The sequence below is a fragment of the Bos javanicus genome, chromosome 11 (assembly GCF_032452875.1).
Source record: "Bos javanicus breed banteng chromosome 11, ARS-OSU_banteng_1.0, whole genome shotgun sequence".
Taxonomy (NCBI): Eukaryota; Metazoa; Chordata; class Mammalia; order Artiodactyla; family Bovidae; genus Bos; species Bos javanicus.
The window spans coordinates 38,315,656-38,338,450 of NC_083878.1; the positions used below are offsets into that span (position 1 = coordinate 38,315,656).

At 38.2% G+C, this 22,795-nt stretch overlaps 1 protein-coding gene and 1 pseudogene across 4 annotated transcripts in view; both read left to right on the forward strand.

Annotated features, from left to right (window-relative positions):
* Positions 1-22,795, forward strand: part of LOC133257032 (uncharacterized) — a 471,344-nt gene that overhangs the window by 142,659 nt on the left and 305,890 nt on the right. The gene's annotated exons all lie outside the window — the stretch shown is intronic.
* Positions 2,091-6,029, forward strand: LOC133256481 (small nuclear ribonucleoprotein E-like; annotated as a pseudogene).

Sequence of the window (22,795 nt, forward strand, 5' to 3'; positions counted from 1 at the left end):
AGGCATTTCCAATAGCATATTATTTGTAAATCTTAACTATTGCTTTTTTCCCCGTCATGTACTCAAGAGACTTCATAGATCAATGAATAAAGAAAGGTGATTACACTTATAAAGCTAACATAATAGTCCTTTTTTTTAACTTGGATCTCTCCCCCCTAAGTATTATCGAATGAAAAATACATTCTTAGCAAAGTCTTTTTAAGACTTCATCATTTTAAAGGGATTCTCAGCATGGACACACCATGACATTTGCTCAAGAAGTGATTTAGCATGTGTGTGGAAAATTCTGAAGTTGAGAAACTGAACTAGATCAATTTTTCTTTCTCTCTGGTTGAACTTCAAGTACTAATAAACACGGTAGCTTGAAAACATAAGGCTGATTTGGATCTGAGTCTTGGTGAAAGATAATTTGTTTTGTTATTATTTTTTCTTGCCCTTAGGATTTGAACTAGGATATGAAAAGAAATAGGAGAGTTAATGGCTTACTCTGAAGTTTTAAAAAAGAGGAAAGGGAGAAATTGTGTTCACTCTATTTGCTGATTAGTGCATCTGAAACCCCAGCCAGCCAGATGACTTCCACACTTCCTGAAAAGAAGTGGAGTTTCTTTGTGCTTCTCATGGTTTCCCATGCACATGGCCTTTAGAACATGGGAGCACACTTTATACTGTATAAATCAAATGTTTATTGACTACATATAGTGCTAGGTGTGGGGAATTTTAGAGCATTAAAAGATACTGTCTGCATTTAAGGGATGCATACATTAATATATTAACAACTTTCCAAATTAGAACCTTCTGGTTGTGGAAAGGGTGGGACAGGCAGTTCTTCCTACTGCAGTTTCCTTCCCCTTCTCATGTGGCCAGCCCTGCCTTGAACTAGCTGTGGGGTAGTCTGCTCTCAGAGGGATTTGCTTGATGTGACCCTCTTGCATCTACTCGACTGAGAACAATGCATACTGGCTGTTGGATATCCACATGGGCCCTGCAGATTTGTGTCTGAGGCTCGACCTCCTTGGCTTGGTGGTTGATTCAGACCACCTTTTCTGGATTACTGACTCTGTGCCTTGCCTGTCTCTCCCTTCTGCGGCCTGTCTTGATTTTGTTCTTTAGCAGCTTCTGTGAGGTGGCAGCCGGCATTGGCCGACACCCCTATCTTTCCTAAGCCTATCTTCTGCCACTTCTTTTCTCCCACCCTGTTTCCCCTCCTGCCAGGGAAGATATAAGGCTTCATGAAAGAGGTGGGACTTCAGCTGAATCTTGTGCAAAACAAGATTTTGAAAAGATTAATCTGAGAAGGGCATGCACAATGCAGTGAAGGCAGGAAGACTTCATGGAAGTTTTACAATAGCCCAGGATCAGGGGATAAAGTCCAAGTTGGTGGCAATAATAAAGAGGAAATTGATGCTAGTGATGTTACTAAGAAATAATTCTCGAGACTGACTGAGCAAAAGGAAAAAAGGAGGACTCTTTAAATTCTTAGAAATTTTAACTATAAAAATGAAAAGTTTTGCTTTGAAGGTAAAAATGATCAGCTGGGGGAAACATGAGAGACCTTTGATGCATCATCTCCCATCAGGATGACCAAATGTCCCAATTTGCCTGCGACTAAGTAGGTTTCCTAGACATGGGGGTTTTGGTTTCAAAATTAGGACGGTCCTTGGCAAGTCAGGATGAGTTGGTCACCCTATCCCCAACCAATGCCAACATGATAAAGTGTAGGGTTGAGTAAGAACTTTTATCTTTTTTTGATGAGATTTTTTTTGACACTCCAAGTCAACTTTGCCTGGGTTGTCTTTGCCTAGCACAGGCGTTTCCAACAGCTGTTGGGATTTTAGTCAAAGAGGCTGAGATTTTATAACCTGGGGAGATGGCCACATATGAGTGTCAGAGGCTTTTGTGAGCATAGCCAAATTTAATACTTCCATTTTGATGCGAGGCAAGTTTAAAAAGTAAATCTTCCATTTTCATGTACTTTTATCCTTCTCCTGCCAATCATTTAACCACTGCCCACTGCCTCCCCAAAATCAAGATTCAGTTTGCATTGATTAAAATATTTTACTCTTTCCTTTATGATTTCTTTCCTTATCACAATGGATGATTTAATGCTTATGGAAATTGCTCAAAGAAAGAACCAGAGGGATGAAGAGAAGACAAGAACAAGAAGGAAAGAGCAGAACACTGAGAGTGAACAAATTGCTGAACTTGAGTGTGCAGTATTACCGAAGGACAAGTACCTGGTCATGTTCTTCTGTGTAATACAGATGAAGAGCTCAAATAGCTTTGAGTAACCAGAATAGCAGCTATACATTCATATCCTGATGCTTATGCATTTAGATCAGAAGGCTGAGCTTCACAATACCACTCAAAACTGATTTAATTTTCATGTAGATATTGTTACAGCAAATTTATTTGGGTTTCCAGCCATCTGCAAGTTGAAAGCAATGTAGCCAAAGTTTGCTTCTACAAACTGACATGTGAACATCAATGCAAAGTGAACACAGATAGTTTGAAATAGTTTGATAGTATGGAAAGGGACAGAAATAAAAATATAAAATTTTTCCAAAGTAAACAAGAAAATATAGTGACTTCTGAATGTAGGGGCAAATAATTTTATGCACTGGTTATTATTTATTTTTTTTATGAAAGTGAAAGTGTAAGTTGCTTAGTTGTGTCTGACTCTTCGCGACCTCATGAACTATAGCCTGCCAGGCTCCTCTGTCCATGGAATTCTCCAGGTAAGAATACTGGAGTGGGTTGCCATTCCCTTCTCCAGGGAATCTTCCTGACCCAGGGTTTGAACCCGGGTCTCCTGAATGGCAGGTGGATTTTTTACCATCTGAGCTGCCAGGGTATACTCCAGTGTAAAATAACTGATGGTTTAAAGATGACCCTAACTCATCAAGAAAGAGTCAAAATACTTTTGGCATACCTTGTTTGAGACCCACCAGAACTATTTAACATTTTAGAAAGTTTTTTTTTTTTTAATCAAACTCTTACTTTAGCAAGTCTTCAGTTATCTGTAAGGTAGCCTTCTAAGGAATACTTTATTCCAGAAACTACCAATAAGGGAAATGTTACTGCATGGTTAAAACAAACAAGATGGAGGAAGTGAAGGGAGATTCTATGTTAGAGTATTAGGGACCCTGAATTTCTTAGAAAATTGACTTGCAGTCTCTCTGTTCAACTGGGGCTACACAATGAATGCCAACTGTAGGACAAAGCTGGATCTTGTAGATATTCTGTTGCCCTGACTGCTGGCGAAGAGCCATCACAAGCTTCAGTACAGCCCCAAGGGGTGCATATATTAAAGAAAAAGCAAGAGCCATGCTCCAAAATGGCTTATTTAAAATGCAAAGGGTAATAAGAGAGCTATATCTGGGGAAAGTCCAGGTCTCAGAAACAGTAAAGTAATACCAAATCTTGGTTAAAGTTGCTTACTCTTGAACTAATTAGCTGGGGATTGAATTCAGCATAAGAAGTCAGATTGTGGGTTAAGAGTGAAGGAAAATGTTATTTATTTATTTTTTTTTCTTAGATACCAGCCTGGCACTTCAGAATGTAGTAGCAGGCAGCTTGTGAGATTCCGCCAATTTGACAAAAATCACAAAATTATGAAAAACACCATGGCTGATTGAAAAGGAGTTCTAGAAATATAATTTGGGCCAGATGCATGATAAAAGGCATTTTTATCTTCTTTGGTGGTAGCCTGTTTGTAATAAGATATGGGCACACTTGTCAATAAAGAAAAAAAAAAAGAGGAATGAATAATACAGAATGCAGAGGAACATAAAATAACATGGTCCCACTCAATCCCTGGGTCAGGAAGATCCACTGGAGAAGGAAATGGCAAAGATTTTCTTGCCTGGAAAATCCCATGGATGGGGGAGCCTGGTAGGCTACAGTCCACAGTGTTGCATAGAATCGGACACAACTGAGCGACTTCGCTTTTACTTTTCACTTTCACCACTTTTGAAATACTATTCCTACCTAGTATTGATCTACTATTCTTTTCTTTCAAATCTCTTTTCCTATTTTCCTATGGTGGGAGATTTGTGGGAAAATCATACAAAAAAGAAGAAAACCAAGATCTTTTGCTTTTTTTTTTTTTACTTGTGAGCTTTTAAGAAAAGGATAGAACTTATAATAAAATCATATTAGCCATTGATGGCATCTCTCACTAGATACACACCCTTGACAGAACATGTCTGCATATAACAAGACCTTCTTAACAGGCCTGTGCTAGATTTAAAATTTTCATGTCTAATTAGCTGTGTAAACACATTTGGAATTTAGGGAATTTTCTGTGTCACGAGGGAGTGAAGGTTTATAACCTATTATGTAGATGGTAATTTTGTAGAAGGTTCTATTTTATAGATGGGAACCCCCACCCCCTAAATGTGAAATGTCTACATTGTCTGAAATCTATGCTAGTCCCTGTGGTGTTCCCTTTGACTCTACACTGTGTATTCCATATTACTTTTGCTGCTACCTCTGCATTCAGAAGTGTTTGGAGCCAGAACCAACGGTAGAATACCTCAGGAAGAATAAAGCTGCCCACAGAGTACAGGGTCCTTTTCAGTTGAGGGCTTCCAACTCTTCATTCCTGACCTGCCAAAGCCAAAATGTTATGTAAAATTCCCATGTCCAGGTGTCTCCCAGATTTGGGGGTTTTGTGAATTTCTCTTTAGCCTATTGCTGAATGAAAGGAGAGGAACGTGAAAAAAAAATGAAGCTGTTAGTTGCTCAGTCATGTCCGATTCTTTGCGACCCCCTGGACTGTAGCCCGCCAATCTCCTCTGACCATGGAATTCTCCAGGCAAGAATACTTGCCATTCCCTTCTCTAGGAGATCTTACCGACCCAGGAATACAAACCCATGTCTCCTGCTTTGCAACTGATTCTTTACTATCGGAGCCACCAGGGAAGCCAAATCAAGGGTGGGGAAAGAAATGGAATATTTGAGTGTGCCCTTCCATCTGCAGAGAGTGTCCACTGCAGCATCAGCTGGTCGGAATCCATGGCAGAGCCAGGGGTGGGGTGGGGGCGGGGGCAGCACGGTACTGGTCACTGGCAGTTGGATTTATCCTCTATGACTGACACTTGAACGGGACTGCTCATTTGATACTGTTTCAGCCTTGATGCTGGGTGTTTTTAATCATATATTTTAATTAATGTTTTAATTGTACTTGGGTCCAGAGGCTGTTTCAACAGAGCAGCTTATATTTAGAGGTCTCTGAATAAATAAATGTAAAACAAAGGAAAACTGACTCTGCTGAAATGATGAAAGTGATTGTTTCTAAAAAGATGGATTTGGGCTTCAGACTCTATTTACTGCTTGAGACTCAGTCCTTTGCAATATTATGGACTGTCACCTAAACATACCTTTTTTTGTATAGTAGAGCATGGTTTCAAAATCTTATCCAAGATCTGGCTTTAGAAGTCTACAATCTGGGTTTTGAGGCAGGTGGGGACACTGTAGAATTTACTGTGTCGATTTTAACTTTAAAAAATTAACAGGTTCGTTCTGGAAGTTGCTTTCTGAGAGAGAGTGTGGAGCACTGTGGTGCTTGTGAGCGTCCAGCATGGCGTACGGGGCCAGGGCCAGAAGGTGCAGAAGGTGATGGTGCACCCATCAATCTCATCTTCAGATACTTGCAAAATAGATCACGGATTCAGGTGTGGCTTTATGAGCAAGTGAATATGCAGATAGAGGGCTGTATCATTGGTTTTGATGAGTATATGAACCTCATATTAGATGACGCAGAAGAGATTCATTCTAAAACAAAGTCAAGAAAACAACTGGGTCGGATCATGCTAAAAGGAGATAACATTACTCTGCTCCAAAGTGTCTCCAACTAGAAGCGACAGATGAAGTGAGAAATTGTTTGGCAATACCGTTGGTTTTTTTAGGTGTCCTTTGTTAGAGATGTAGTTCTAAAACATGTATTCATATTGTTCTGCTCACCCTTATGTTATTACCAGATTACAATAAATGCTGTGGGACTGTTTTTATAAAAAAAAAAATTTAACAATGGAGTAGTAGGTTATTAAATTTTTGAGGCAAAATTTATTTGGACCTGTGTAGATCTCTTCCACTGCTGGAGAAAGAGATAATTGGAGTGGGCTAGTTCCTTTGTCTCCTTTTACTATTATCTCTTAAATTTTTGTTCTCTCCTTTAAAGAGGGCTAGTATCTCTTCCCTATACATTTTAAGTCAGAAGCATGTTTAGGGAGTATATTTAATTCAATTTAGCCAATGTTTATAGAGCACCTCTTCCTTCAAGGGAGGAGCTAGACTTTACAGGGGAATGAGATGTTTACAAATATAGGAAATATATTTGTAGGATACAGCTTGCTTCGACATATGTGCTGAGAAAAATACGCACTGAGTTTGGAGTAGATGAAAGCATCTTCCATTTATTTTTGTCAGGATCAATTATTAGTTCAGTTCTCCACTTGTTATTTTCTTTGGGTCCCAGAGAGCTCCTGAAAGTTACTCAAGAACTATAAGGCTGGAGTGTTAGCACATTTTTTGGTGATTGTTTGGTCTTGGGTGGAAGAGCAAGGTTCTGAAGTCTGTCTGGTTGTCTGCCATCACCTTTTGCTTATCTTTCCTAGTGGCATCCCTTTTATTTCCTTTTCTCTATCTTCAGGGGTCCAAAATCTTTAAAATGCTCCGAATTAGTGGTTCTTGACCCTGACTGCAAGGAGCATTGAAGAAATATTGATGTCTGGACCTCACGCTTAAACCAATGAAAAGCACTGCATTGATTGTGTTGAAGAGCTAGGGCTGAGACTACAAATAGTCAACTCTGTTTGTCGATAGGAAAAAAATCACTACATTAAAAGCATACCTTTTAGGTCATGACATGATTGCAGAAATATTACAGTGTGAAAGAGAATGTGGTTTTCAGTACTACATTGGCAGAGAACAAAAACTTTACCTGTAATTTATTGGGGACCATTTGCATTGTGAAAGAGTTCTTGTTAAACCAACATATTGCAAATACTGTATTTTTTTTTTTGTCCTTTGAGGCATTTTATTTGTATTACATCCCTAGAAAAAGAATCCAAGTGTTTTCCCTATAGTGTTTTGTCTTGCTTCTTTATGGTCCATACGCCAGCTCAGGTTTTCAGTACAGTGAAGCCAAACTGATGGGATGGGAGCAGATTATTCTGCCATTTTTCTAGATCTTTGAGTCTTACGTCAAATCTGAGGCTGATCACTCCACACTTATTTATTCTGCCTGTATGTTACAACAATTTTTTCCCAACCCTGTGATCATTGATGATTTAAAATTCGCCAATGTAACCATGCTTCATCCTCACAATTAGAAACCTGATGATGACTTTGGAGCACAGCCTTATAAGCATCTGGTGTTTGCCTCTTTTTTCAGCATTGTTGATACTCTTGAGAGTATCAGCCAGGACATTCATGCACACCATTATGGCAGCATGGAAAGATGGCAGAAAGAGGCAAATACTATATTTTAAATGATTAACTTTCAAATTTGATTCTAGGCTGCTGCTGCTAAGTCACTTCAGTCGTGTCCGACTTTGTGAGACCCCATAGACAGCAGCCCACCAGGCTCCGCAGTCCCTGGGATTCTCCAGGCAAGAACACTGGATGCCATTTCCTTCTCCAATGCATGAAAGTGAAAAGTGAAAGTGAAGTCGCTCAGTCGTGTCCCACTCTGAGCGACTCCATGGACTGCAGCCCACCAGGCTTTTCCATCCATGGGATTTGCCAGGCAAGAGTACTGGAGTGGGGTGCCATTGATTCTAGGCTAGGGAAGGGTTTCTCAGTCTTGGCACTATTGACGTTTTGGACTGAACAGTTCTTTGTTGTGGGGGTTGTTCTGTGCATTGTGGAATGTTTAGTAGTATCTGGTCTCTATTCACTAGATGCCAAGAGTAATCTTCCTTTTATATGTGACCCCAAAATGTCTCCAGACATTGCCAAGTTGAGAACCATTAGGCTACTGAAGTAGATATTTTGGTAGTAGCAGCTTGTCTTAGTTAGTGCTCAGTTGCAGAGAACAGACCCCACTTTAGCTGGCTTAAGCTGAAATGTATTAATGACAGGGTATTCAATGGTCTACAGAACGGGTCTGTGGGTAGAAGAAATAGAATCTAGGCTGGGGAGCTTCCAGAAACAAATCCTGAGGCCACATCACAACTGAATCATCATAGAAACTGCTGTACTTGTCTTGATCTGGATGCTGCCTGTCAAACAGAGAAGCTGTGGTCAGGAAACCACTTCTGCTAAACTGGGGAGTTAATACTCCATCTGCAGCAGCAGAACGATGCCTCATGTCCAGTCTCTCTCCTTGCTTTACAGAGTCTGAATTCCCATTCTGAAAGTGAATCTAATAATGGAGTCTATAGCATATCTAGAACCCTAGTTATAAGAAAGTGTGGAAAAAGGCAGTTTTGTTTATTAGCCTTTGTAATACATAAGAAGGCATTGCAGAAGGAGGTTGGAACAGATGTTAAATGAGCTTATCTCTAGTATTTTCCACAGGGATCTTCCCAGAACTTAACTCACACCAGGAGGTAGCCACCTATTCTAGATAATTGGGGTTGGTCCAAGAGTCTTCTTCACTCCCTTTACATTTTTGATATTTGTATTTATAATTTTCTTCTTTCTTTTTTCAATTCTCCTTCCTATTTTCTCTTTGATTACCATTAATTTCATATATCTTTCCTTTTCTCTGACCCTAACTATAGGTTTTCTGAGAACTTCAAGAATATGTATTCACGCTTGGCTTTGTTGATAGATATGGCATGTAACGTCTTCGTTGATGAGATATGAGCTGAGGCCTAGGATGTTCAACTAACTCCATGTATGTCTCCAGTTCATGGAAGATAGTGTGAGAACAGATATTTTGGTGCAGAGGTTTGCATCTTTAAATTGTGTTCTCTCCATCTAGAAGAATAAAGCACCAATTAATGTGAACAATCATATTATCTGATTTGAAATAAACATTGATAAATAGCCTTAAGTACAAGCAGGTAAAAATCAAGTGATGCTTTCTGCCTCTAGGTTGTAGTCTTTTAATTTTAGAAAATGTGACTCCTTATGGCTGGGCATAATAAGTGATTGCTTACCTGGTACAATATGTTTTTCTTCTAGTTTGTTGCTAAGATCTCCTAATTATTAATTTAGTTAGAGCTATGGGGACTTTAACCCTAAGTTAAAATTCAGACAGTAGCCTTGGCAGAGGTAAAAACATCATAAGCCATTTACTCTTTCATGTAGTCATTTACTTATTTAGTGTATAGGACAAACGTTAATTTTGAAATTCAAATAAACAGTAAATAATCTTAATATAAATATGTCCCAAATGTTGGATGAGACATGGTTGCACTAAAAAATAGTAATTGTTTATGTGAAATTCAGATTTAACTGGATGCCCTCTATCTTTCCCCCTGTGTTTTTATTTTCTAAATTTGGTGTGAATGAATTGATCAAGTTATTTCTTGCAAATACATTTCCTGAGATTGACAGAGGATGAAGAAAACATAAGGGTAATGGACTCCTGAGAGGACTAAAGATGAGAAAGTTGGGCTCCATACAAAAAGGAAGAGGGACAACTAAAAACAAACAGGCACTAAGCTGATCCTGGTTAAGCTGACCATTCCTTAGGCATGCAAATAAAGCCCTGATGTGAAGATAAAACTCTTTTCCTTCCCTGTAAATGTAGCCACTTTCCTAAAGCACTTGGATCTGGTCCCAGTGCAGCATTCCCTTGCCCAGGCTAGACAAGCCAAGCTTCGAGGTATGTGGAAGAGATGAGCAGCGCAGGCACTGGATACCTTGGAGCCTTGTAATCTTGCTTGCACAACCTCCAGATTGCATGGTTCTTGGCTTCAGTGCAGCTGGGCACAATTTCAATGCACATCTATGGAGACCATGTCACAACAACAAAACAAACCAATGTAGCTGCGAGTTACATTAATAGCTTGAAAAAACAAGTCAACAGACTTGAAGACTGCTCTGGGAGTTCCTCCCAGGGAGTCAGCCTTTGGCAGAAAGGGAGTTACTGTGCCTCCTTCTTGACATTTTTCAGCTAAGATTATTCTATATGATTTGCACCTTGTCCCTTTCAAAGAGTGGTTGTTAGTTTGTTTTGACAGAGCCCTTATTTGCTTTATTGTTGATCAGCACTAGATCTTCCTGAGGAGCAGAATGTCCTTTACTGTATGCAAGTGTTTTGTCCTAAGAGATGGCTTCCCTGCTGTAGGTTTCACACTCATGAATAGTACATTCTTTCTTAAGCTCTTACACTGCTATTGGTCAAAAATACAGTGAGCCAAATTTTCACCGTCTTCTGATACTTCAGTTACTGCCTTGTTGTAGACTGGTAGTCAGGAAGAGTTTACACACCTTGCAGCAATATTCCATAAAAGAATTCTGAAGATCTGTTGGAGATGTCTTGTTCCTTATAGAGAGTACCCTAGTACATGGAAACCAAGGCTGGTAGAACCTTCTCCATTACTGAACTAAGAGCAAATTGGCTTCTTAATGTTAGTGGGTCTAGCCTAAGAGTATATGTGAATTGGAGTCTTGCCAATATCAGGAACCTCCTGATATATATATATTTTTATTTCTGACTTTTATGAAAGGTTTGTTTTATGTGCCACCAACATTAGGATATGTGGGTGAACACACTGTTAGGAAGCTGGTGAAGAGAAGGAATATTAAGCATTTTGAAAGGAATCTTAGCTGTTCAATGTGATTTCTTAAAAAAAAAAACAGATGTAAGGTATGCTTTATTTTGCATCTTACATCTTGAATCTTTTCTTCTGGTTTGCACATATCCTTGGCTGATTGCATTTTTTACCTCAAAAAATTGAGTTCCCTCACATATAGCACATTATTACAATTCTAATTTTGCATTGTTTAGTAACTGTAAACTTATGCTAAGAGAACAACAGAACAACAATAACAAAAACAGCAAAGCCATCTTCATTTTCCTTATTTTTCTTGGTTGTCTTTTTTTTTTTTTTTAATCAAGTCTCTCTGACTCATATCCTGGGCTATCTCAATTTGTGCATGTTTCCAGAATTCTTTTTAATTTTCAGTTTTCCCCTAATGCTTTTTTTTTCCCCTGTTATTCATTTCCCAGCTCCTATTCCACATAGCCTCCCTTTTCTGCTCCATCTCTTCCTATTTCTCTACATCTTTGTGGAGAGATATAACCTTCTTTGCTCTTTTATCACAGACCTTTCATGAAGTTCTATGCCAAGTCTTCTTAAACTATATGGGACAGATTGCCCTAGCTTAAGGGAACACTCAGGAGAGAAGGTTGGAGTGACTCATGGTTGCAGGTGTGAAAGGTGATGGGTTATGACCTCTTGTAGGTCCATTCCACTCTTAGGACACCATGATTCCATGAAGAGATACTCTTGAGATTTGTGTATCATGTAAACTTTTTTTTTGCATGTTTAGATTCTCCTTCAAATATTATAGTTTGAAATTAGGTTATGGTGAGCTGAAAAACAGATGAAACAATTTCCAAGCTATAAAAAATTGTGGCTCTTTTCAGAGAGGTCAAAAGATCAATATTGTTAGATGGTCAGAAATCCTTATAATATCTGAGAAGAGAGGAACTCTCAGAAGGGAGAGTAGCTGTGGCAAGAATAACTCCTAATGCAGTTAACATGCCTTGCTGTAGTACCTCCTGGCTTTCCCTACCAGTATGGTAACTTTAATCCCTCCCTAGGGAATTAGATGTCATTGATCTCTGAAGTTCTTCATGCTCTCTCCTTGGATTCCTGTGGTGAGGGCTTTATTCAGGGTGAAAAACCTGCTTCCTCTATGTGAATGTGCCCCAAATGGGAACTACATATTGGGAGACTACACATTTATATATCACAAATGATAAATATAATTTAAATCTGCTTATTTTGTTGAGGCCGTTCATTTGTTTCATAGTGCACCTACTCTGTTCCAGGCACACTGTTAAACAGTGGTGAACAATGGTGAGTAAAACCAGGTATGGAGTTTAGAATCCAGTGGGAAAGAAAGATGGTAATCACATAACCACACAAATATATTCAAAATGATATCAGTTCAGTTCAGTCGCTCAGTCGTGTCTGACTCTTTGTGACCCCATGAATCGCAGCACACCAGGCCTCCCTGTCCATCACCAACTCCCAGAGTTCATTCAAACTCACGTCCGTCGAGTCAGTGATGCCATCTAGCCATCTCATCCTCTGTCGTCCCCTTCTCCTCCTGCCCCCAATCCCTCCCAGCATCAGAGTCTTTTCCAATGAGTCAACTCTTCGCATGAGGCGGCCAAAGTACTGGAGTTTCAGCTTTAGCATCATTCTTTCCAAAGAAATCCCAGGGCTGATCTCCTTCAGAATGGACTGGTTGGATCTCCTTGCGGTCCAAGGGAGCTATTAGAGGATAAAATAGGTGGGTTTGACATAGTTTCGAGGTGGGAGATCTGAAAGAAGTGGAGTTACTCGGTTGAAGAGTGGGGTGAGCCATTCCCTAGAGGCTGTGGCCAAGTACCAAAGCTCTATGATGGGGGACAGGGAAAGAGAGGGACAGGGAATCTGGAATACAGTGAGGATGAGGCAGCAGGAGGGGCTAATATGAAGATGGGCAGCTGAGCCCAGATCATCCAGAGTCTCAAAGGCCATGTTCTTTAATCCTAAGAACAATGGGGCTGTGGCTATGCTTAGTCGCTCAGTCTTGTCCAACTCTTTCCAACACCATGGACTGCAGTCTGCCAGGCTCCTCTGTTCATGAGGATTCTCTGGGCAAGAATATTGGAGGGGGTTGCCATGCCCTCCTCCAGGGGATCTTCCCAACCCAGGGATTGAACCCAGGTTTCCTGCATTGCAGGCAGATTCTTTTCCATCTGAGCCACAATGGGGAGCCATCAAAATGCTTTGGGGAGAAGATCGGAAAGGTGATCAGACTTCCATGTCAAAAATACTTACTTTGTTATTATAATAAGCAGCCTGTGAATTATTGGAGGTTCTCAAGCATTTAAAACTGAGATATGTTTTCTGTTTTATTTTATTAATGCAAGAACACTTAACATGAGATCTACTATCTTAACACATTTTCAGTTTACAATACATTATTGTTGGCTATAGACACAAATATTGTACAGATCTCTGGAACTTTTTCATCTTAACTAACATTGTATGGCTGTTGATTAAAAACTCCTCATTTTCTTCTTCTCTTAACCCCTGGTAACCACCATTCTAGTCTCTGGTTTTATGAATTTGACTATTTTAAATATCTCATATAAGTAGAATCATGAAATATTTGTCTTTCTATGCTCAGTTGCTCAGTTGTGTCCAACTCTTTGTGACCCTATGGAGTGTGGGCCTCTAGGCTCCTCTGTCCATGGGATTTTCTAGGCAAGAATGCTGGAGTGGACTGCCATTTCCTACTCTCTTTAGTCTTTCTGTACCTGAATTATTTAAGCATAATGTCCTAAGGGCCCACAATATTGTCAAATATTGCAGAATTTCTTTTTTTTAAAAGGCTGAAGAGTATTCCATTGTAAGGGTATACCACATTTAAAAAATCCATTCTTTTGTCAATGGGCATTTAGGTTGTTTCTACCTCTGCTGTTGTGAATAGTTTTGCAATGAATATGGAAGTTCTAATACCTTTTTGAGATCCTAATTTCAGTTGTTTTGGATGTATACCCAGAAGTGGGATTGCTGAATCATAACAGTAATTCTATTTTTAAGTTTTTGAGAAACTTTCATAATATTTTCCACAGTGACTACACCATTTTACATTCCCACTAACAGTGTTCAGCTGTTCCAGTTTCTCTATATCCCTGCCAATTCTTATTGCCTTTTATCATAATAGTCATTCTGACAGGTATCAGATAATACCTTGTGGTTTTGATTTACATTTCCCAGGTGATCAGTGATGATGAACACTCACTTTTTCTGTATACCTGTTGACCATTTTTATATCTTTGAAGAAATATCTATTCAAGTCCTTAGCCCATTTTCTTTTTGGACAGTTGTTCAGTTCAATTCAGTTCAGTCGCTCAGTCATGTCCGACTCTTTGCGACCCCATGAACCACAGCACGCCAGGCCTCCCTTGGACAGGTGATGTTTACTATAAAACATTATTTTTTTTACAATGTTTTAAAAATGGGCTAAGCCCATTTTTGAAATCAGATTATTAGTGGGATGTTGTTGTTGTTGAATTGAAGGATTTCCTTGTATCTATTGGTAGATGAATTCTTTATCAGATATTTGATTTGCAAATATTTTCTCCCAATCCATAGATTGCTTTTCACTCTGTTGATTGTTGCCTTTGCTAAGCAGAAGTCTTTTAATTTGATGAGGCCCCAGTTTTTAATTTTGTTTTTGTTGCCTGTGCATTTGGTGTCATATTCATGAAATCATTGCCAAAACCAATGTCATGAAGATTTTCCCCTATGTTTCTTCTAGGAGTGTTAGGTTTTTGAGGTTTCTATTTCAGTCTTTTTTTTTTTTTTTTTAATGGCGTAAGAAAAAGGTCCAGTTTCATTCTTTTGAATGTGAACATTCAGTTTCCCAAAGTCATTTGTTGAAAAGACTATCCTTTCCACATTGTGTGTTCTTGAAATCTTTGTTGAAGATCAGTTGACTATATCTGTGTGAGTTTATTTCTGGGCCCTATTCTGTTCCATTGGTCTATTTGTCTTCATACTCATACCATACTTTTTTGATTGCTATAGCTTCATAATCTATTTTGAAATCAGAAAAGTGATGCCTCAACCTTTGTTCTTAAAATTGACTTGGCCATTTGTGACCTTTGGTGGTTCCTTATAAATTGTAGAGTTGTATCTCACATTTCTATAAAAATTGTCTTTGAAATTTTGATAAGGATTGCATTGAATCTGTAGATCACTTTGGGTACAGATGTTTTAGCAGTGTTAAGGTTCCAATACATGAATATGGGGTGTCTTTCCATTGTTTTTGCCTTTCTTAATTTTCTTCATCAATGTGTTATAGTTTTTAGTATGTAAATCTTTGACCTCCTTAGGTAAATTTATCTTTAAATATTTTATTCTTTTTGGTGTTAATAAAAATGTGATTGTTTTCTTAATTTCCTTTCTAGCTAGTGTATAAAAATGCAACTGGTTTTTGTACATTTATTTTGTATCCTGCAGTTTTACTGAACTCCTGTATCAATTCTAACATTTTTTTAAATGTCTGGAGTTTTCTGTATATGAGATCATGATACCTGAAAACAGGGATAATTTTAATTCTCCCTTTGCAATTTGCATGTATTTTATTTTTTTCTTATCTAGTTGCTCTGGAACTTCCGGTACCATGTTAAATAGAAGTAGTAAGACTGAGCATCCTTGTCTTATTCTTGATTTTAGAGGAAGAATTTTCATTTCGTCACCATTGAGTATGATGTTAGCTATGGAGTTTTCATATATAGTCTTTATTATGTAAAGGTATTTCCCTTTATTCCTAGTTTGTTGAGAGTTTTTATCATGTAAGAGTGTTGAATGTTGTCAAACACTTTTTTTCTGCATCTACTGAGACAATCATGTGACTTAAATTCTTTGTTCTGTTGATGTAGGTTATCACATTAATTGATTTTCTTATACTGAACTCCAGGAGATAGTGGAGGACAGGGAAGCCTGGTGTGCTGCAGTCCATGGGGTTGCAAAGAGTCGGGCACGACTTAGCAACTGAACAACAACAACAACAACAAGAACAACAACAGCAACATACTGAACCATTCTTGCATCCCAGGGATAAATCCCACCTGGTCATATTGTATCAGTCTTTTAATGTGTTATTGGATTCTGTTTTGCTAGTATTTCACTGAGGATGTTTGCCTCTATATACATTAGTGAGTTAACACACGTATTGCAATTTTTAGGAACTGTGAGTGGTTGTTATAGCCAAAAACAAGTCACTAGGAGGTAGAAGTCTTTGCTATGAATTGCATAGTGTTGTATTTTATTTTTTACTTAAATGAACTAAATATAGTCATTCCTAAGACAGTAAAATGGTTGCTAAATTATGATAGAGAATGTAATAATGAAAGTTTCTTCTTTCAAAGAGAGTTAGGCACTAGGTGTAAATAAAACAGGATATTTTGATCCCACATTTTAATTTTGCTGCTTTGATCTTACCATTTTGACTCCATTACATTGATATCAACAACACTTTGATCCTTCTGCTTTTTACTTAACACCAATAACAAAAGTGAAAAGTATGATAGCTGTGTTTATTGATTTCTAGGTGCCAGACTCTGTTTTAGGTGGTTTGCATGTATTTTCTCAATTTATAAGGTATGCACTATTATAACTTTGATTTTATAAATTAGAAAACAGAAACAACCAGGTCATCAGGTTAAACAACTTGATCAAGATAATTCACTCAATGATGTAGGATGTAGACAGTTAGCTCATGGAATACAAAGGTGATTAGAAGTATACAAACCATACAACTGGTTGACCATTAATAATTACGTCAATGCTGGATTATCTGAGAGAAATTACTCATTATCATGAACCAACAAAGCAATCAGTTATTTTTTAATCAAGATCACAATGAATGTTATATATGTAAAGAATTAATAATAAATAACAATGATGGTTATTAAAACTTCACATTATAAAATATGTTATTTACAAAATTTAACAGAAGAATAAAATACTGACAAAACTGAGATGGCAAAATGTTTACTTGATATGAAAAAAATGGTCATGAAAAGAAAATTTGGAATGACTGAAGTAACATTTGATGTATATAAAAATCTCATAAATGATAAAAGCTTCACTGCAAAACTTACCCCCCAAAGAAGTAATTACAATGAAAATAGTATAGAAAGTAAAAATAAAATAGAAAAATTAGAAATACTACAAGTGTATGTAGAAACTTGGTCAAAGAATTATAATGATTAAGTGAAATTTCGGAGAAGGCAATGGCAACCCACTCCAGTGTTCTTGCCTGGAGAATCCCAGGGACAGTGGAGCCTGGTGGGCTGCCATCTATGGGGTCGCACAGAGTCGGACACGACTGCAGTGACTTAGCAGCAGCAGCAGCAGTGAAATTTACTACACTGTGTCTTTCTCCATTAAAAATGTAGTTAAACTGGTGGTGCTAAACTATTTTATACCTATTTTTTTAATTTTTAGCTATATCTCATGAGCATCTATTATGTTGTCCTATTCATCATGTTTATCTTACTAAAGTAAGATACCATGCTTGGTATGCTTAGTTTATAATTTTTTTTTGAAATCAGATTTTTACTTTATCTTATTTGAAAAGTGAGAGAAAAAATGAACTGTTGAGGCCCATGTGCTACTTAGAGAAGAAGAGCTAAAAAGAAGTTGATCTTCCACAAAAATAAGTAACCCTTTTATTTCTGCCTGTAAATAACACAGATGCTTATTTGTTACTGGTACTGACTAGTCACATTATATTCAACAAATTCTATTGAATTGTAATTACTCCAATTATTTTGTAAATTGAAAATGAATTAATTTGTTGTTTTTTGACAGTGATTTATAATTTGACAGTTGGGAGAATTCTGATCAGCTTAAATGTATGTGATAAGTATTTGACAGAGAAGCCATCTCCTATTTTGACCATTAAAAAAATTCAGGCTTTTTGTTTCAAAAAGTGAGCTCACTTGTAGTTACAGTTAATTTATCATTGATAAAATATGTAGTAACAATTGGCATCTTTTATTTACACTTAGTGAAAAGTAATCCCATTTACAATCTGCAATGGGTTATTGCAAAACCAAGCATAATTTCCACTAATAAATTATGGGGACTGGAACAACTTATGAACGATGACCAAAAGATAGAGGTGCTAAATCTCTAGTTTAAAAAAGGCCATCTTTTAGAGAAAAAGTCTGCATTCTTGTGAAATGTTAAAATAAGTCCATACCTTTAGTTCTTAAACTGAATGCAGTCTTATATTAATTAGTCATAAACATTAGCTAGTGAAATGAAATGTAATACATCAGTGGAGAGGACAGCTTGAAAACTGTGGGATACTGTATTATTCTACTGTCTTAGATCAACAGTTCCAAGATCTATATAAAAGTAGAAAAATCTTAAATTTTGTATATAGAATAAAACTTTTAAAAATTAAATCAATCTTATGCATGTTGTTTATGGTTGTGTATATTAAGTCTGACTGATGGTGACTGCAGCCATGAAATTAAGAGATGCTTGCTCCTTGGAAGAAAAGCTATGACTAACCTAGATAGCATATCAAAAAGCAGGGAGATTACTTTGGTGACAAAGGTCTGTCTGAGCAACTGAACTGATTGATATTAAGGCTAGTCAGTACCAGCATAATGGTTAAGAGGACAATCTCTGAAGCTTGACAGCTTAGATCTAACTTTTTGATTTCTCATTTATTAGCTATAGAACCTGTAAACAATTGGGAAAATTACTTAACCTTTTTGAGCCCTGGTTCCCTCACTTCTAAAATGGGGGTAATAATAATTCTGCTCCATTGGATTGTTGTCAGAATTAGATGTGTTAATATACCTAAAAAATTCCACCTGTTTTTGTTGTTGTTATAATTTTACTAGCTACAGGTGAAAAATTTGTGGGCTATTACAAATAACCTTCTTTACAACTTAACATTTAGTTAGTGTTTGGAGAATATCCTTTTCTGCCTGAATTATTCTTAATCCCTCTGTGTGTGTTACTCCAGAAGGCCTGCTAGTTAACTGTTGGCTCTGTGTGGTTATTAAGATTATAAAGTGTAGCTACTCATATTATTATGTGGTTGTTGTCTAGTTGCTAAATCATGTCTAACTCTTTTGCGACCCCATGGACTATAGCCCACCAGACTCCTCTGCTCATGGGATTTCTCAGGCAAGAGTACTGCAGTGGGTTGCCATTTTCTTCTCCAGGGGCTCTTCCCGTCCCTGGGATTGAATCCGTGTCTCCTGCATTGGCAGGCAGATTCTTTACTGCTGAGCCACCAGAGAAGTCATTATATTGTGATAGGAATCTAGTATTACAGGTATTAAAACAGCGGCACAAGAGAATAACTAATTCTGAGAAGATCCTTGTAACTATGTGACCTTGGTGAAATACTTTCTCTCATGTCTTGGCTTGTTTAAAAATGTTTCAAGTCGCGTAAAATGCTGGCATTGGATTAAATCCCTAATTTCCTTCTTAAGCTTCAGATTTGTAGTGCTCTTTCTTCTGTCTGAAATTCTCTCCCTTACATGGCTGGTCCCACATTAATGATGCCATGCCTGCTTGGACACCTGTAGGCTGGGCCAGTGTAAAGTGGATCGTCTATTTTTAAGCCACTCAGGGTTGTCAGTGGAAACCACAGTATAAGGGGTAAAGACATCCAGAGTGAAGTTTGCAATATTATGTGCAATATTAATATAGAAGCAGTGCTGAATGACAAGATGACTTGATGAAAAGAAGGGACCACCCAAACTCCTGTGGTGCTGAATACTAATAGGCATAGACTAACATCTTACTGAACTGTTCTTTCTTTAGGCAACATATTCCAGACAGAAACTGCTGGGAATTTTTACCTTTAACTTTCATCTTCACTATTCTTGTCTTCTCCATTTATAAAAAGGTACTGCGTAAAGGGTTATTTGTTACCAGTGTAGAGTGTTACCACTATCAAGGACCCACCGTTTTTTAAAGTACTTTTCTGGGTATTGAATAAATATTTGCCAGTGTTCTAAATGCCAGGGCCTCTTGAGAACTTAAGAGGAATGTTGCGTAGGCAGGGATGGGGGAGGGCAACTTGCTGAGCCGCAAGTTTTGGAGGTTTAGGCTGAATGTCTTCAAAACATGTACCACATCACTATTGCTTTAACTGTTACTGTGTTGGTGGCCGCATATCCCTCAAGCTGCCTTGTTTGACACTTGAAACGTGAGAATTCTTTTCTCCTTTGAGTTTTGCTCTGTGTTTGAAAAGGGAATCATTTAAACGTAGGTCTGTGAGGGCACGAGAAGGCAAGCAGTTGACCTCACAATGAGAGCTCAGCAAGTTGCTTCGTGTTTTCCATTCAGAGCTGTCTCCTCTCTGTCAGCTCTTTTGAAGCACCTATAAAACAAAATAGGCTCATTAACTATGAAGGGGTAAGTGAAGCTGGCAGTTGCACCTATTCAAATAGGGTTTCCTTTTTAGATATTTGCCCTCCAGAAAAAAGAACAGTCAGAAGACAAATGCCTCCCTTATCCTTGTCTATACATGGCCTCCCTTTTGGGGTAAGTGAGGTCAGTCAGGATCTGGGGTTGTGGGTATTTTGCTTCAGATCTGTCGCTAACCTGGTCCATGAGGTTATTGTCATGGTGAAAAGGCAGGATGAGCTTGTCACCATCATTTCATTCAGTAAGTTCGCATATAAGGATAATGACTATCTCTTTCTAAACAATCAAGGGCAATGCTTCATGACACAGACTTGTCTTAGCTGTGCAGTCTTGCTGACAGGAACAAGCAATAGTTCTGGCCTGTGGACCAGCTCTTCCCATCCATAGATTCTCCTCTTTTCATGGAGCTTTCACTGCAAATTTGATTCCTTTTCTGAACCTATTGCATTCACATTTTAATGAGCTTAGAGGGATGCCAAGATACATAAGAGGTGGTTTTTAACCCTCGAAATCTTAGCCAGTAAATGAGGTAACATGTGATGATGTTCAATAAATCACCACGAAAATGTGAGGCAATTTGAGACTATCCTTGAAAGAAATATGGGAAATGTTTCTATGGTTTCTAGTTGTAGAATAGTTTGAGCAAAGGCACAGAGGTGTTTATAATTAGGGGACAATCTTTTTGGTCCTGACTTTATTTGGCCTATTTGATACTGTTGACCCTTGGCTTTATCTTGAAATATTCTCTTGGTTTCATGACACCACACTCCGCTGAGTTTCTCTCTGCTTTTATGACAGCTCTTTTCAGTCTTACTCCCAGGTTCTATGACCAAATGTAGGCTGATGATGCCTCACCATGCCTCTAGCCAGACTGCTTTCTCAAAAGTCAGACCTATATAGCTAACTGTCTTTTGTACACACCCACATATCCAACTCTTATTTAAGTACCTTAAATCTAGCATGGCCAAAAGTGAACTCCTTATTTTTCTCCCTAGTTATGTATCTTCCTTAGTGTTTCCTTTTTCAGTGAATAATATACATCTAGTTATTTAAGTCTGAAACATGATTTAATCTTTGACTCCTCCTTCCCTAATACCCTCCATATGATAAATCATCACGCCTTTTATATTAGTTTCTCAGTAACTCCTGAATTTGTCCAGGTATCTTGGTCTCCATTGTTACCTCCTTGGGCCAGCTCTCCATTATCTTCTACTTGAATGACTACAGTAACCACCTGCCTTCAACATGTCCTCCAGCTAATTTTTCCTTTACATTGTAGGCAGAGAAATCTTTCTAAAGCACAAATGTGGTCATTATTTTCTTACTTTAAAGTTCTCTAATAGCTCTCTTTTGTCCTAAGGATAGTGTTAAGATCCCAAAATAAGGCTACTGTTCTTTCTTGTTCTGGTCCTGCTGGCCTTTCTTGCCTCAAGTCTTGCTCCCACCACTTAAGCTCTCTGAGCTTCAGCCATTTTGAAGTGCTCTTACAGTTTGTGGACTCCCCAGATGAGTTTTCCCATCTCCAGGACTTTGTGTACACTGTTTCTGAGCTAGCACCCTCTTCTCCCTTGCTCTTCCTCTGGTCTCAGCTGGAAAATCAGTGTTCATACTGAATTCTCATGGCCTGTTCACTTGTCTATATCCATTTAGGTTTGTCAATACCTCTTCTAGAGTATGGAATATTTTAGATATTCAGTAGATACTTTGTGGATGAATTGGTTAGTGATAACGCGTGGGATGTCTTTAAGGATGGCAGATGCCCTGGCTTGACTGGAATGTAGGCATTATATGAAGGACAGAAGTGAAAGATATGAAAGGTGTTTGGGTGTCTTAGGTTGGGTTCCGTGAACATAAATTCTGAGATAAAGATTTCAGTATAGAAAGTTTATTGGGAAATGTTCTTGGGGTCAGCTCCTAAATTACACTTTATTAGGCCATGAGATGCTATTGAAGGTATTTCACAAAGAAGTGATGTGACTTGGAGCTGAAATTAGGAAGATTAATCTGGCTGAGGTATCTAGATTGGATTAAAGGTAGAGAAGTTGGAGACAGGGAGGACAATGGGAAAGTTTTTAAATGGCCCAGGTGAGAAAATAGGCCTGAACAAGGGTGTTGGCAGTGGAATTGAAAAAAGGGAGGTGGTTATATGCAAGAAATATAACAATGCTAGAATCCACAGGCTGTGGGACTCTTGGAAGAGTAAATATGGGATATATGGAATAAGAAGGAGACTGAAAAGTAAGTCCAAGGTTTTGAGCCTCACTGAAATGTAAGAATGCTGGTACTGGTGATGGAAGTTGAATAAGAATATAGTCTTGATGGTAGACTAGATTTGTTGAATTTGCAGTATGGCAGCCACTCAAGTATCAGTGACCTACAGGCCACTGGGCAAGGATGATGACGTTCTAAGTGGTGTTCAATGGTTCAAGATGGGGCAGCAAGGTAGCAGTGCACATCACATGTTCAGGGGACCATGGGAAGATCAATTTGGCTAGAAGAGAGAATTGATTGATAGAAATATTGGTAAAAAAGTTGGAATATTGACTGTGGAGGTACTTAAATGACAGGCCAAATAGCAGTGGGGTTTAGAGGAGTTCTGGAGATTTCTTATAAAAATTGCCTTCTTTTCTGAAGTTTGATCCTATCTACTGTCTGAATATGGGTCTCCATAAACCCAAAGAACTAGAGCTCTT